Source organism: Myodes glareolus, chromosome 3, assembly GCF_982192425.1.
Source record: "Myodes glareolus chromosome 3, mMyoGla1.1, whole genome shotgun sequence".
NCBI classification, from domain to species: domain Eukaryota; kingdom Metazoa; phylum Chordata; class Mammalia; order Rodentia; family Cricetidae; genus Myodes; species Myodes glareolus.
In genome coordinates, this window is record NC_142028.1 from 48,275,615 (window position 1) to 48,288,251 (window position 12,637).

The 12,637-nt window shown below is 40.6% G+C and overlaps 1 pseudogene; it reads left to right on the forward strand.

Annotated features, from left to right (window-relative positions):
* The first annotated feature begins 682 nt into the window (after positions 1-682).
* Positions 683-2,052, forward strand: LOC125405524 (actin, cytoplasmic 2 pseudogene; annotated as a pseudogene).
* Positions 2,053-12,637: the final 10,585 nt, after the last annotated feature.

The window sequence follows — 12,637 nt, forward strand, 5'->3', positions numbered from 1 at the left end:
AAAATCCAGCAAGAGAAATTCGGAATAATGAACATCTATGCACCAAAAAGCACCCTCATATGTAAAAGAAACACTATTAAAGTTTGATCACATATTAAATCACAAACATTAATACTGGGAGACTTCAACACCCCACTCTCACTACTGGACAGGTCTGCCAGACAGAAACTTAAAAGAGAATAAGGGAACTAATAAATGTTATGACTCAAATGGACTTAACAGACATCTATAAAATATTCCATCCAAACATAAAAGAATATATCTTCTTCTCAGCATCTCATGGAACCTTCTATAAATTGACCACAAAATATGTAACAAAGCTAATCTCAACAGATATAAGAAAATTGGAATAGCCCCACATATCTTACTGGATCACCATGGCTTAAAATTAGAATTCAACAGCAACACTAATTTCAGAAAGTCCAAAAACACATGGAAATTAAACAATGCTTACCTAAGTCACCAATAGGTCAAAGATGAAACAAAGAAAAAAATTAAAGACTTCTTAAAATTCCATGAAAATAACCATACAACGTGCCCAAATTTATGGACACAATGAAAGCAGTGTTAAGAGGAAAGTTCAAGGTCTCACACTCCGCTGCTGGTTTGCTCTGCATGCCTTCCCGCTGCTCTGTCCCCCCCCCCCCCCCCCCCCCCCCCCCCCCCGCCTTCACTGATCGGAATGGAAGAAGAAATCGCCGGGCTTGTCATTGACAATGGCTCCTGCATGTGCAAAGTTCGCTTTGCTGGTGACGACGACCCCAGGGCCGGGTTCCTGTCCATAGTCGGTGCCCCAGACACCAGGGCGTCATGGATGGTAGGCATGGGCCAGAAAGACTCGTACGTGGGTGACAAAGCCCAGAGCAAGAGAGGTATCCTGACCCTGAAGTACTCTATCAAGCACGACATCCATCGTCACCAACCGGGACAACATGGAGAAGATCTGGCATCACACCTTCTACAACGAGCTGCGTGTGGCCCCTAGGAGCACCCGGTGCTTCTGACCGAGGCCCCCCTTAACCCCAAACGAACAGAGAGAAGATGACGCAGATAATGTTTGAAACCTTCAACACCCCAGCCATGTACGTGGCCATTCAGGCGGTGCTGTCCCTGTATGCATCTGGGCGCACCACTGGCATTGTCATGGACTCTGGTGACGGGGTCTCACACACACAGTGCCCATCTACGAGGGCTACACCCTTCCCCACGCCATCTTGTGTCTGAACTTGGCTGGCTGGGACCTGACAGACTACCTCATGAAGATCCTGACTGAGCGGGGCTACAACTTCACCACCACAGCTGAGCAGGAAATCGTGCGTGACATTAAGGAGAAGCTGTGCTATATTGCCCTGGATTTTGAGCAAGAAATGGCCATTCTGCATCATCCTCTTCCTTGGAGAAGAGCTACGAGCTGCCTGATAGGCAGGTGATCACCATTGGCAATGAGCAGTTCCGGTGTCCAGAGGCTCTCTTCCAACCGTCCTTCCTGGGCATGGAGTCCTGTGGCATCCACGAGACCACCTTCAACTCTATCATGAAGTGTGATGTGGACATCCGCAAGGACCTGTATGCCAACACGGTGTTGTCCGGTGGTACCACCATGTACCTAGGCATTGCAGACGGGATGCAGAAGGAGATCACAGCCCTAGCTCCCAGCATGATGAAGATCAAGATCATAGCTCCCTCTGAGCGCAAGTACTCAGTCTGGATTGGCGGCTCCATTCTGGCCTCCCTGTCCACCTTCCAGCAGATGTAGATCAGCAATCAGGAGTATGACGACGAGTCGGGCCCCTCCATCGTCCATCGCAAATGCTTCTAGATGGACTGAGCAGGTGCCAGGCATCTGCTGCATGAGCTGATTCTGAAGTATGAATTTGCCCTGGCAAATGTTCACACCTCATGATAGCCTCATGAAACTGGAATAAGCCTTTGAAAAAAAATTTGTCCTTGAAGCTTGTATCCAATATCAGCACTGGATTGTAGAACTTGTTGCTAGTTTTTGACCTTGTATTCAAGTTAACTGTTCCCTTGGTATGTTTTATGCCCTGTGCATATCTTGATTTAATCCTTAGTCATGTGGCTCGGTCAATTGGTGGCTGGGGAGAGCGAGAACATACTGTGGAAGAGACATCCCCAGCCTGGTGGATGTGTGAGCATCATGCAGTGATCTGTGCAGGGTATTAACTGACTGTTGACTTCCAGGATTTCTCGAGGCTGGCAAGGGTTCCTGAACCACTTACCCCTTCCTTCTTGCAGGTCTAACAGGGAGGGAAAGTCCGAGCCTTAGGACCCAGTTCTGGTGTTTTCCCTCATGACCGCATGGGTTGTTACTTGCCTTGAGTTGTGAACGTTTGCATTGACAACTGTAAATGTATTCATTCTTTTAATTTATGTAAGGTTTTTTGTACTCAATTTAAGAAATGACAAATTTTGGTTTTCTACTGTTCAGTGAGAACATTAGGTCCCAGCAACATGTCGTTGTGTAAAGAAAAATAAAAGTGCTGCAGAAAAAAAAAATGAGGAAAGTTCTTAGCACTAAATGCTGACATAACTACTGAGTTAACAGAACATTCGAAAACTCTACAACAAAAAAGAGAAGAAAACACACCCAGGAGGATTAGAAAGCATGAAATAATCAAATTGAGAGCTGAAATCAACAAAATGGAAACAAAGAAAACAATACAAAGAATCAATGAGATAAAGAGTTGGTTCTTTGAGAAAATCAACAAAATAGACAAATCTTTTTCAGAACTAACCAAGAGGCAGAGAGAGAATATCCAAAAAGGGAAACTTAACAAAAGACATGGAGGAAATTCAGATAATCATTAGATCATACTTTGAAAACCTGTACTCCAAAAAAATTGGTAAACTTAAAGAAAATGGACAGTTTTCTGGATAAATATCAGCTACCAAAATTAAATCAAGACCAGATAAGCAAATTAAATAGACCTACAGGTGCTAAAGAAATAGGAACAGTCATCAATAATCTCTCAACCAAAAATGGCACAGGACCAGATGGTTTCAGGCCAGAATTCTACAAGACTTTCAAAGAGAAACTTATACCAATACTCCTCAAATTTTCTGCACAATAGAAACAGAAGGAACATTGCCAAACTCTTTTTTGATGAGGTTACAAGCGTCTTGATACACAAACAACACAAAGACCTTACTAAGAAAAACAATTACAGACCAATCTCACTTATGAACACTGCTACAAAAATACTCAATAAAATACTGGCATTCAAATCCAAGAACACATTAGAAAAATCATTCACCATTACCAAGTAGGTTTCGTCCCAGAGATACAGGAATGATTCAACATATGAAAAGGTGTCAGTGTAACCCACCATATGGACTAACTGAAAACAAAACAAATAAACAAGAATATGATTATCTCATTAGATTCTGAAAAAGCCTTTGACAAAATACAACATCCCTTCATGATAAAGACCTTGGAGAGAGTAGGGATACAGGAAACATACCTAAACATAATAAAGGCAATATGCAGCAAGCCAACAGCCAACATCAAACTAAATAGAGAGAAACTCACAGCAATTCCACTGAAATCAGGAACACGACAAAACTGTCCATTTTCTCAACATCAATTCAGTATAGTGTTTGAGATTCTACCTAGAGCAATAAGAAAACAAAAGAAGATCAAGGGAATCCAAATCTGAAAAGAAGAAGTCAAACTCTCACTATTTGCTGATGATATGACAGTTTGCATAAGCGACCCCAAAAATTCTACCAAAGAACTTCTAAAACTCAAAAACACCTTCAGTAATGTAGCAGTATACTAGATTAACAACAACAACAAAAATCAGGCAGAGGTCTCCCGAATCCCATCCTAGCCTTCATCCAGGTACACCTTCCTCTCTTCCCCCCTTCCCCCTGGGGCAACAAGATCTCCCCAGAGCTGCTCCCTTGCATGCTGGGCCTGGGCTGTGGGCTCAGCCCAGCAAGGGCAGTTCCTGGGCATTGATAGCCTGCCTGAGGACAGGCAGGCCCTGTGTCAGCTCAGCCACATTCCTGGCCACCAAGAGGCAGTGAACTTCTAGCAGACATCCATTGGAGGAAGGGTGAGTTTGCTACTGGCCTGAGGGCTTTGGGCTTTGGCTAGGAGGAATTCAGACTTTCCCCATCCCCCTCGAATTTCTGGTCACCCTGCAGTGGTGGCTCCACCCTGCTGAGTTCTCCCGAATCCCATCCCAGCATTCATCCAGGTACACCTTCCTCTCTTCCCCACTTCTCCCTGGGGCCACAAGATCTCCCCAGAGCTGCTCCCTTGTGTGCTGGGCCTGGGCTGTGAGTGCAACCCAGCAGGAGGGAGTGCCTGTGTTTCAATAGACTGCCTGAGGAAAGGTAGGCCTTCTGTCAGTGAAGTCCCTGCCCAACAAGGGAACCTGACCTGGTACCAGAAGATCCAATAGAGAGCATTTGAAGGAAGAGATGGGCAGAAGCCAAGGCAAGAACCCCTCAAACAATCTAAAAGCCAACATGAAAACACCATATCCCAACGACCCTACAATAGAAGGACCTGAACCTCTTAATTGAGAAGAAGTGGAAAAAAGTGCCATTATGAAACAATAGAGTCACTTAAACAGGATATGAATAACTCCCATAAAGAACTGGATGAGAAATACAACAAAAAGATTGAAGAAATGAGTAAAGAAATGGATGAGAAGTAAAACAAAAAGTTTGAAGAAATGAGTAAATCCGTGAATGATACACTGGGAAACCAAGAAAAAACAATCAAACAGGTAATGGAAACAGTTCAAGAAATGAAAACTGAAATGGAAGCAATGAAGAAAACACAAAACAAGGGCCGGCTGGATAGGGAAAATCAAGGTAAATGAACAGAGACTACAGAATCAAGCATAACCAATAGGATACAAGAGATGGAAGAACGAATCTCAGAGTCTGAAGATACCATAGAGAAAATAAATGCTCTGATCAAAGAAAACAGCAAATTCAAAAAATTCTCATCACAAAACATTCAGGAAATCTGGGACACAATAAAAAAAAATCTAAGAATAATAGGGATTGAAGAAGGAGAAGAACTGCAGATCAAAGGCCCAGAAAATATATTCAACAAAATTATAGAAGAAAACTTTTCCAACTTAAGGAATGATATTCCTATGAAGGTTCAAGAAGCATACAGAACATTGAATAGACTTGATAAAAAAAATCCCCTAGCCATATAATAATCAAAACACAAAACATACAGATTAAAGAAAGAATATTAAGAGCAACAAAGGTAAAATGTCAAGTAACTTATAAAGGTAAACCTATCAGACTTACACCGGACATCTCTATGGAAACCATGAAAGCCAGAAGATCCTGGATAGAGGTACTGCAGAAACTAAGAGACCATGGATACAAACCCAGACTACTATACCCAGCCAAGCTATCATTCACTATCAATGGAGAAAACAAAATATTCCAGGATAAAAATAAATTTAAACAATCCATAGCCACAAATCCAGCCTTATAGAAAGTAATAGAAGGAAAATCACAACCCAAAAAATCCAACATTGCCAACACTGCCTACAATAACTCAGACATCTAGCGACCCTTCACGAGCTTAACTCAAAGAAGGGGCACATACAAACTCTATTAACCAAACAAACAAAAATAATAATAACCGGTGTCAACAACCACTGGTCATTAATATTACTTAATATTAATGGACTCAATTCACCTAAAAAAAGGCATAGAAAAGAGATTGGATACGAAAACAGGATCCAACATTCTGCTGTTTACAAGAAACACACCTCTACCACAAAGACAGACATCTACTCAGAGTAAAGGGTTGGGAAAAGGTTTTTCAAGCAAACGGACCTAAGAAACAAGCAGGTGTGGCCATTCTAATTTCCAACAAAATTGACTTCAAACTAAAATCAATCAGAAGAGATGGAGACAGACATTTTATACTCATAACAGGAACAATTCATGAGGAGGAAGTCTCAACCTGAATATCTATGCCCCTAATATAAAGCCTCCTACTTATGTAAAGAAACACTTCTAGAACTCAAGGCAGTCATCAAACCACAGACACTAATAGTAGGAGACTTCAACACTCCTCTCTCACCAATGGACAGGTCTATCAGACAGAAAGGAAAGAATATATCTTCTTCTCTGCAGCTCATGGAACCTTCTCGAAAATTGACCACATACTGGGTAACAAAGCAAACTTCCACAGATACAAAAAAATATTAGTAAACATTCTTCCTCCCTCCCCCCCATCATAATCCCCTGAGATTTCCCCATTCCTCCCCAACTCCCTTTTCTCTAACCCTCTCCCCTTCCAGCAACCCTCCCATCCCCTTATGCACCCAAGGTTGCCTGGCACTCTTGTCTACTTCCAATCTCCAGGAGGATAATTACATGATTTTCTTCAGGTTCCTTTCCTATTTAGCTTCTCAAGGATCATGAATAATAGGCTAAAAGACCTTTAATTATGGCTAGAATCCACGTATGAGTGAATATATACCATATTCCTATTTTTGGGTCTGGCTTACCTCACTCAGTTAAGCGTTTTCTATTTCCATCCATTTGCAATGCAAAATTCAAGATGTCATTGTTTTTTACCGCTGAGTAAAACTCTAATGTATACATGTTCCACACCTTTCTTAACCATTCTTCTATTGAGGGGCACCTAGGTTGTTTCCATGTTCTGGCTATTACAAATAGTGCTGCTATGAACATAGTTGAACAAATGCTTTTGTAGTATGATAGGGCATCTCTTGGGTATATTCCCAAGAGTGGAATTGCTGGGTCCTGAGGGAGGTTGACTCCCAGTTTCCTGAGAAACCGCCACACTGATTTCCACAGTGGCTGCACAAGTTTGCATTCCCACCAACAATGGATGAGAGTTCCCATCTCTCCACATTCTCTCCAGCATAGGCTATCATTGGTATTTTTGACTTTAGATAATCTGACCGCTGTAAAATGGTATCTCATAGTTGTTTTGATTTGCATTTCCCTGACCACTAAGGAGGTTGAGCATGACCTTAAGTGCCTTTTGGCCATTCAAAGTTCATCTGTTGTGAATTCTCTGTTCAGTTCAGTACCCCATTTTTTAATTGGGTTAATTAGAGTTTTAGTGTCTAGTTTCTTGAGTTCTTTGTATATTTTGGAGATCAGACCTTTGTCTGATGAGGGGTTGGTGAAGATCTTCTCCCAGTCTGAGGGTAGCCTTTTTTGTCTTACTGACAGTGTCCTTTGCTTTACAGAAGCTTCTCAGTTTCAGTAGGTCCCATTTATTCATTGTTTCTCGTATTGTCTGCGCTCCTGGGGTTCTGCTTAGGAAGTGGTCTCCTGTGCCTATATCTTGTAGACTACTTCCCACTTTCTCTTCTATCTGGTTCAAAGTGGTCAGATTAATGTTGATGTCTTTAATCCATTTGGACCTGAGTTTTGTGCATGGTGATAGATATGGATCTATTTTCATTCTTCTACAGGTTGACATCCAGTTATGCCAGCACCATTTGTTAAAGATGCTTTCCTTCTTCCATTGCATACCTTTAGCTACCTTGTCGAAAATCAAGTGTTCATAGGTTTGTGGGTTAATATCTGTAGGGTCTTCTATTTGATTCCATAGGTCGACTTCTCTGTTCTTATGCCAGTACCAAGCTGTTTTCAATACTGTAGCTCTGTAATAGAGTTTGAAGACAGTGATGGTTATACCTCCAGAAGTTCCTTTATTATATAAGATTGTTTTGGCTATCCTGGGTTTTTTGTTTTGCCATATAAACTTGATTATTATTCTCTCAAGGTCTGTGAAGAAGTTTGATGGGATTTTGATGGGGATTGCATTGAATCTATAGATTGCTTTTGGTAGAATTGCCATTTTTACTATGTTGATCCTCCCAATCCAAGAACAGGGGAGATCGTTCCATTTTCTGGTATCCTCCTCAATTTCTTTCTTCAAAGACTTAAAGTTCTTGTCAAATAGGTCTTTCACTTCCTTGGTTAGAGTTATCCCAAGATATTTTATGTTATTTGTGGCTATCGTGAAAGGTGAAGTTTCTCTGATTTCCCTCCCTGCTTCTTTATCCTTTGTGTATAGGAGGGCAACTGATTTTTTTGGAGTTGATCTTGTATCCTGCCACATTACTAAAGGTGTTTATCAGCTGTAGGAGTTCTTTGGTAGAGTTTGTGGGGTCGCTCATGTATACTATCATATCGTCGGCAAATAATGAGAGTTTAATTTCTTCCTTTCCAATTCGAATCCCCTTAATCCCCTTATGATGTCGTATTGCTTTTGCTAGAACTTCAAGCACTATATTGAAGAGGTATGGGGAGAGTGGACAGCCTTGTCGTGTTCCTGATTTCAATGGAATGGCTTTGAGTTTCTGTCCATTCAGTTAGCTGTCGACTTGCTGTAAATTGCTTTTATTATATTTAGGTATGATCCTTGTATCCCCAATCTCTTCAACACCTTTATCATAAAGGGATGTTGAATTTTGTCAAATGCTTTTTCAGCATCTAATGAAATGATCATATGGTTTTTTTCTTTCACTTTATTTATATGATGGATTACATTGATAGATTTGCATATATTGAACCAGCCCTGCATCTCTGGGATGAAGCCTACTTGATCATAATGGATATTTTTTCTAATGTGTTCTTGGATTCTGTTTGCCAGTATTTTATTGAGAATTTTTGCATCGATGTTCATGAGTGAGTTTGGCCTGTAATTCTCTTTCTTGGTTATGTCTTTGTGTGGTTTTGGTAACAGGGTAACTGAAGCTTCATAAAAAGAGTTTGGCAATGACTCTTCTCTTTCTATATTGTGAAATACCTTAAGGAGTATAGGTATCAGCTCTTCTTGGAAGTTCTGGTAGAATTCTGCATTGAAACCATCTGGCCCTGGCCTTTTTTTTTTGGTCAGGAGGTTTTTGATAACAGCTTCTAATTATTTGCGACTAACAGGTCTATTTAGATTGTTCACCTGGTCTTGTTTTAACTTTGTTACATGGTATTTATCTAAAAACCAATCCATTTCTTGTACATTTTCTAACTTTGTGGCATATAAACTTTCGTAGTAAGATGTAATGATTCTCTGAATTTCCTCTGTGTCTGTTGTTATGTCCGCTTTTCATTTCTGATCTTATTAATTTGAGTTTTCTCTCTCTGCCGTTTGATTATTTGGCTAGGGGTTTGTCAATCTTGTTGATTTTCTCCAAGTACCAACTTTTTGTTTCGTTGATTCTTTGGATTGTTTTCTTCGTTTCTGTTTTGTTGATTTCAGCCCTCAGTTTGATTATTTCCAGTCTTTATACCTCCTGGGTGAGTCTGCTTCTTTTTTTTTCCAGAGCTTTCAGGTGTGTTGTTAAGTCTCCAATGTGTGTTTTCTCCATTTTCTTTAATTGGGCACTAAGTGCTATGAACTTTCGTCTTAGCACTGCTTTCATTGTGTCCCATAGGTTTGAGTATGCTGTGTCTTTATTTTCATTAAATTCAAGGAAGACTTTAATTTCTTTCTTTATTTCTTCCTTGACCCAGGGATGATTCAGTAGTTGACTGTTCAACTTCCTCGCATTTGTAGGCTTTCTGGTGTTCGAATTGTTATTGAATTCTAACTTTATTCCATGGTGATGTGACAAGATACAGGTGGTTCCTAATATTTTTTTGTATCTGTGGAAGTTTGCTTTGTTACCCAGTATGTGGTCAATTTTCGAGAAGGTTCCATGAGCTGCAGAGAAGAAGGTATATTCTTTCCTGTTTGGGTGGGATGTTCTATAGATATCTGTAAAGTCCATTTGATTCATTACCTCTAGTAATTCTCTTTTTCTCTGTTGAGTTTCTGTCTGATTGACCTGTCCATTGGTGAGAGAGTTGTGTTGAAGTCTCCTACTATTAGTGTGTGTGGTTTGATGACTGCCTTGAGTTCTAAAAGTTTTTCTTTCACATAAGGGGGTGCTTTTATATTACGGCATAGATATTCAGGATTGAGACTTCCTCCTGATGAATTGTTCCTGTTATAAGTATGAAATGTCCATCTCCATCTCTTCTGATTGATTTTAGTTTGAAGTCAATTTTGTTAGATATTAGAATGGCCACACCTGCTTGTTTCTTAGGTCTGTTTGCTTTTTGCTTGGAAAGCCTTTTCCCAACCTTTTACTTTGAGTAGATGTCTATCTTTGTGGTTGAGGTGTGTTTCTTGTAAACAGCAGAATATTGGATCCTGTTTTTGTATCCATTCTCTTAGTCTGTGCCTTTTTATAGGTGAGTTGAGTCCATTAATATTAAGTGATATTAATGACCAGTGGTTGTTGATTCCTGTTATTATTTTTGTGTGTGTGTGTGTGTGTGTGTGTGTGTGTGTGTGTGTAGTAGAGTTTGTGTGTTTCTCTTCTTTGAGTTGTGGTTGTGAAGGGTTCCTAGATGTCTGGGTTATTGTAGTCAGTGTTGGCAATGTTGGATTCCTTGGGTTGCGATTTTCCTTCTACTACTTTCTGTAAGGCTGGATTTGTGGCTATGGATTGTTTAAATTTATTTTTATCCTGGAATATTTTGTTTTCTCCATTGATAGTGAATGATAGCTTGGCTGGGTATAGTAGTCTGGGTTTGCATCCATGGTTTCTTAGTTTCTGCAGTACCTCTATCCAGGATCTTCTGGCTTTCATGGTTTCCATAGAGAAGTCCGGTGTGAGCCTGATAGGTTTACCTTTATAAGTTACTTGACCTTTTACCTTTGTTGCTCTTAATATTCTTTCTTTAATCTGTATGTTTTGTGTTTTGATTATTATATGGCGAGGGGATGTTTTCTTTTGATCCAGTCTATTCGGTGCTCTGTATGCTTCTTGAACCATCATAGGAATATCATTCTTTAGGTTGGGAAAGATTTCTTCTATAATTTTGTTGAATATATTTTCTGGGCCTTTGATCTGCAATTCTTCTCCTTCTTCAACCCCTATTATTCTTAGATTTGGTTTTTTTATTGTGTCCCAGATTTCTTGAATGTTTTTTGAAGAGAATTTGTTGGATTTGCCGTTTTCTTTAATTAGAGTGTTTATTTTCTCTATGGTATCTTCAGAATCTGGGATTCATTCTTCCATCTCTTGTATTCTATTGGTTATGCTTGATTCTGTAGTCTCTGTTCATTTACCTAGTTTTTCCATATCCAGCCGGTTCTTGGTTTGTGTTTTCTTCATTGCCTCCATTTCAGTTTTCAATTCTTGAACTGTTTCCTTTACCTGTTTGATTGTTTTTTCTTGGTTTCCCAGGGTATCATTCACAGATTTTCTCATTTCTTCAAACTTTTTGTTTTACTTCTCATCCATTTCTTTACTCATTTCTTTAATCTTGTTGTTATACTTCTCATCCAATTCTTTAAGGGAGTTACTCATATCCTGCTTAAGGGACTCTATTGCTTTCATAATGGCACTTTTTTCCACTTCTTCTGGATTAAGGTGTTCAAGTCCTTCTATTGTAGGTTCGTTGGGATCTGGTGTTTTCATGTTGTTTTTCAGATTTTTGTAGGAGGTCTTGCCTTGGTGTCTGCCCATCTCTTCCTTCAAATGCTCTCTATTGGATCTTCTGGTACCAGGTCAGGTTCCCTTGTTGGGCAGGGACTTCACTGACAGAAGGCCTACCTTTCCTCAGGCAGTCTATTGAAACACAGGCACTCCCTCTTGCCGGGATGCGCCTACAGCCCAGGCCTAGCATGCAAGGCAGCTGAGCTGGGGATATTTTATGGCCCCAGGGGGAAGGGAGAAATATAGGAAGGTGTACCTGGATGGAAGCTGGGATGACAGGCATGAGTGCTTAGCAGGGTGAAGCCACCACTGCAGGTTGACCTGGGAGTCTAGGGGGTCAGGGAAAGTCTGACCTGTTCCCCGCCGGGCTCCTGCCATGGGCCAGAAGCAAACTCACCCCTCCAATGGCTGTCTGCTAGAAGTCAGTGCCCCTTGCTGGTCAGAAATGTCGCTGAGCTGACACAGGGCCCACCCGTCCTCAGGAAGGCTTTTAAAATGCAGGAACTGCCTCCTGCCGGGATGCGCCTACAGCCCAGGCCCAGCAAGCAAGGCAGCTGAGCTGGGGAAATTTTATGGCCCCAGGGGGAAGGGAGAAATATAGGAAGGTGTACCTGGATGGAAGCTGGGATGGCAGGAGGGAGAGCTTAGCAGAGTGGAGCCACCATTGTAGGGTGACCTGGGGGTCTAGGGGGTCGGGGAAAGTCTGACTTCTTCCTCGCCGGGCTCCTGCCACAGGCCAGAAGCAAACTCACCCCTCCGATGGCTGTCTGCTAGCGATATGATGTTTTATATATTTCAAATTAGATCTTAGTTTTTCATCAAGTAACTGTATACAGTTTATTGATAAAGCAGAATTAATATTTTAACTCTTTCATATGAAATACACATTCTGGCTATATTGTTCATCCACCCATTTACTAATCTGATATATTCACTCACATTCATAATCATTTTTCATTTTATGAGATTACGAAGTTATCAAGAATAGTTCTGTATTCTGAAGAGCCAGATATTGTACTTGAATATATTCTTTCTCTGTATTGATTTTAATATTCCATGATATTAATAATTTCTCTCAGATGTTTCCAATGCCTATCAATAGTCTTAGAACTTGATTCCTGAGTGAAGCCTATTAAAAAAACTGTCTAACT